Below are 4,663 nucleotides of genomic sequence, written 5' to 3'. Positions count from 1 at the left end.
TATCAACCTCAAGGCTACCAGCTTCCTGAGTCAGACTTCTGTTCCCAAGCCAGTCTGCTCTTCTATTTCATAACAAAATGGCATCCACTGTGTGAAATGCGACCTCTGAATGAGCCTGTTAGTACCCAGAGATGAGCTGTGCCCTGTTTCTTGTTCGGAGACAGAGTCACTAAGTGAGTCTTTCTTTGGACCCAAGAGGGCTGGCAAATAACTGAAGGTTGTGTGCGTTTCCATCCTTTTGGAGGGAGCCATCTGTCTTTATTTCATTTCCGTACAGTTGGAGCGACATGCAGACATCCATCAAGCCCCAGACATCAAAATTACAAAGCCTTGGTGGTCGGCCTTTCCATTGGAAGTAGCCTGGATGGACCGAGCACAAAAGTACAAGATCCGAAGGCATCCACAGTGCAGTCCTAGACAGAGACACTTCAGTGTGTCGATGGAGACCACGGCAAGGACCACGGCTGCACAGGATGCTAGCAATAGAGGTCAGTTGAGGGCTAAGCCTGGACAAGACACCTACACCACTCTCTTGGGACTCAGGGATATTGCAGAACAGGGGTGTGGGAATAATGTAAAAACCACAGGATTGGAAAAGGAGCTGAAAAAAAAAATCTCCTAAGCAGGACACAGATGTGGAGACCAGGAACTCACAGGTAGTGGTGGATGCACAGAAGTCAGCCCTCCTCAGAGTTGGCTACAAAGGGAGAAGGGACCCACAGGGCCTCATGTGTACTGCTGACCTGTTGTTGTTAATCGACAGATTCTGAGAGACGGAGAGGCTCGGCATCCAGCTGTGTATGTACTGGTGAATCCCCCAGGCTCCAACAGTCAGTTCCAAACTCAGGAACACACAGACAGCCCTGACTAAATTCTGTGGTACACTAAACAAAACCCAAACTAATAAATAGGGGAGATGGGGTGGGCTAGTAGGGGTGAGAGGGAGATGAATCAAACTATATAGTGCATGAGTATGAAACTGTGAAAGAACAAAATTTACTAATAAAAACAGAATAGTAAGTGGGGGATGAAAAGAAGGGACAGAGAGCCCTGAGTCCTGTTAGCAACAGTCCTAGGGTTCCAGCTTGTGCCTAGTACTCTTCTAGATTTGGAGACACAAAGAATGGGTCAGGACTCTTGGTCTCCAAATGCAGAGATATTTTCAGTAAGACATACCAGTAACACCCTTTTAAATTTTGTTTATATATTTATGTTGTGTGTATGTGCATGTATGTGAGTACACATGGGGGCACATGTGTGTAGCAGCAGAAGTCAGTCTGGAGTAGTGTTCCCCAGGATGCTCTCCACCTGGTTTTTTGAGTCAAGGCTCTCAAAAAACTTTTCTCTGGAACTCATGGACTCAGCTAGGCTAGGCTGGCTGACCAGTGAGTCCCTGGACCAACCTGTCTCTGCCTCCCAAGAACTAGGGTTACAGGTGCAGGATGTCAAACTCAGGTCCTGTGCTTTACTGACTGGGTGACCTCTCCAGGTCTTAGTAATGTTCTTCAGAGCTTGGCAGAGAGGGAGGGCCCTGGGTTACCTGTAGAAAAGATCTAGGAGGAAACATCAACTACTGCCCATGTGCACTGGCTCCATAGACACACTGGGAAGAGGTTCCTTGGTTCTTCAGAGTTCTCTAGAACCCTCTACTGGACCAAATCAGCAACTTCTGCGTGTTACGCAGCTGCCCCTGGGCCTGCTGGGTACCAGTTCTAGAGTGCCTGTGATGGTCTGGCCTCCCCATCAGTGACTGATTCGGGGTACAGCTCTATAATGGCATCCATGCTCACGATGTCCCTTGGGGTCAGCTAGGCCCACATTCTTCTGCAGTTTGGCTCCTGTTCCATTCACCTTTCACACTTTCTCAGAATGGAAGGGTTCCCACTGTCATCTACAGGGCAGTCCACCTCAAGCCAGGAGTGTCCAGCAATACTACAAAGTTCACACTCAAGAACCACACAACCAAGCTCCAAGAAAACGAACAGAGGCCCTCAGGACAGGACAGATAACCCAGTGGTTAAGAGCATCGGCTCTTCTCCAAGGCAACCAAGTTCAGTTCCACCACCATTGTCAGGTGAATCACAACCACCTGTGACTCCAGCTCCAGGGAATCGGATGCCTTCTTCTAGCCTTTATGGTCACCTGCACTCATATGAATACACATGGGTGTGCATGCACACGCACACACATACACACACACACACAGTTGTGTTGGGACACATTCATAAACACCTGGTGGCAGGAAGTCCATGAGGCCCAGGCTGGACACACCTGGTGTAGCATCTGCACCAGGGATGTTACTGAAGTTTCTCCTGGCGTGCTGGTTTAGTTCTTGGACACAGACCCCTGCACAGGAGAAGAAAGCGGTGCAGAATCAGAGCCTAATCTTACCGTATCCCTCTGCTTCGTAACCTTCTTCCAACACAGGACCACTGTTCCACAGAAAGACACGTGGGTAAGGGGGCGTGCGAGAGGAGGGCAGAAACAGAAAGTCCTGCTTCTCCCCTCTCCCAGGAGTCTGGAAAGGCCTCTGTGAGTCCTCAGTCTTGGAGGTCAAAGGAATGCTTGAGTAAAGCTAAAGGTATAATCCACTTGGGTGTCTGAAGTCTTAAAATTCACCTCTGCAGTGAGTGGTAAGACACGTGGCAGAGGAAGCTGAACTAACCATCAGTCTGCTCATGGAGCCATTTGACCCAACAGAAAGATGATACGGGGTTGGGGAGATGGCTCAGTAAGCAAAGTACTTACTGTACAACGTGAGGACCTGAGATCAGAATCATGTGGCACCTGGACGTGGTGATGCACATCAACAATCTCAGGACTCCTACAGAGAGATGGAAGGGAGGGCCAGGAGAATCCCTGGAAGCCAGCTGGCGAGACAGCCTGGGCTACACAACAGCAGACACAATTCTTTTGTATATACATATAATGTATATACATTATATATGGCATTATTTGGCTCTAACTTCTAATTTTTTTTTTTTGAGACAACAGTCTTGCTATGTAGCCCAGGCTGGCCTTGGCCTCACCATCCTAATGCTACCAGCTACCAAGCACTGGGTGACAGGCTAATGCACATGTGCCCCATCCGTGTCTAATCTCTGACTTTAACAGATAATTTAAATGAAGCCTTCTTTCACTAGCTTGGAGTCTCCTGTAGCTAGAGCTCCACCTTCCCATGCACCCTGGTCACCCAGGCAGGGTGCACAGAGCTCTGAGTCCACTCCCCCCAAAAAGCCTTCACTGTGAGCATGGGCCCTAGAGGAGGTAACTTCTAAGTTGTCTTGGATGAAGTATTTCTGTACGCATTAGTGGTCCTTCATTAAGAAGACTGGAGCAATTAACATTATTTTGATTAATGAGGCTAAATTAGCTTTGTAATCTCTAATGCGTCTTCCTTCTTGCCGGCAGGAATTTGAACTGAGTTTGCGCAGCCCACCAGGCCAGCTTCCACACAACGTTGGAAACCGGCTGTGGCTGCAAAGTCAGGCATGATGGACTTTGCGTAGATGAAGTAGTTACTGCAGAGATTCGAAGTCTGGATCGTAAGCTCTGACTGAACCATGGTTGAGACTCAGCGGACTTTCAGGTAAGGTGGGGCTTGCTATTACACCACTGACCTCAAACTGAAGCCCCCATCAAACGGCATCAGCCTCACTTGGGAACCTGGTAGGAATAAAAATCGTGGTCACCTCCCCAGGTCAATAGAACCATGAATTCTTCCAAATCCCGATGTAATTTTACTAACCCTCCAGGCATTGCACACACGCCAACCTCCAGGAGCTGTTGTTCTGTGGGGCAGTTCTGACCCTTGCTGTCCACTCACTCAGCTGGGCACCTGTTCATCAGTGCTGTGTCCCAACCCCAAGACACTTCACGAAACTGATTTAGAGCAGACCCAGGTTTGGTTCTCTCAACTCTGCAAGGCCAGACACAGTGGTGCGTGCCCACATTTCCAGCATTTGACATGCATCGGCAGGAAGACCATGAGTTGGGATTCAGCTGAAAGACATAGAGTTCCAGGAAGGCTTAGACTGACTAATAAGACTGTGTCTAAAAAAAAAAAAAAAAAAGAGCAAATGGCCCAGTGGAAGGCTCAAGAGGTAAATGAGCTGGCTGCACAAGCCTCAGAATTCAATCCCCAAAACCCACATGAAAATCCAGATGTGTTGTGAGCCTCTGTCAGTCTTGGCATTCCCACAGCTGGATGGAAGATGGACACAGGAGGATAGCCGGGAGTTTATGGGCCACCTGGCCTAGAGTATATAGTCCTGCATCAAACAATAAAAAGCAAAACAAACTGGCTTCGACCAAGCAGAACGGACCCCTGAAAGATGTCTCTTGACTTCCATGTGCTGCACCACACAGGTGTCCACACTCACAGACAGACACATGCATACAACAAGTAAAATTCTTAAGTGAACAAACACAAAAAGGAAATAAATGGACAAAGCCACAAATAATAAATGCATGTTGCCTAAGTGCTGATTTGATAGCAGGCATGGGTAGGGCACTTCTGTACCTCATGTTTCAGAAAAGGCTCTAGATGATCGCAGCTTAGCCCACCAGACCCCTGAATCAAAGCTCCGGCCCAGGAGCTGGAGAGTCCAGAGCAATTCCAGTGGACTGAAGTGAGATCCCACAAAAGTCTGGTCATGAATTT

The 4,663-nt window shown here is 48.3% G+C and overlaps 1 long non-coding RNA gene across 1 annotated transcript; it reads left to right on the top strand.

Moving 5' to 3' along the window:
* Nucleotides 1–283: 283 nt before the first annotated feature.
* Nucleotides 284–4,324, top strand: LOC131914548 (uncharacterized). Its single transcript, XR_009380160.1, has 2 exons — nucleotides 284–488; nucleotides 3,412–4,324. It is a non-coding gene; the product is annotated as an uncharacterized LOC131914548 (long non-coding RNA).
* The last annotated feature ends 339 nt before the right edge of the window (nucleotides 4,325–4,663 follow it).

The sequence above is a fragment of the Peromyscus eremicus genome, chromosome 7 (genome assembly GCF_949786415.1).
Source record: "Peromyscus eremicus chromosome 7, PerEre_H2_v1, whole genome shotgun sequence".
Lineage (NCBI taxonomy): Eukaryota > Metazoa > Chordata > Mammalia > Rodentia > Cricetidae > Peromyscus > Peromyscus eremicus.
The sequence above is the reverse complement of the archived record's forward strand: the minus strand, read 5'-3'. Positions and strand labels throughout refer to the sequence as shown.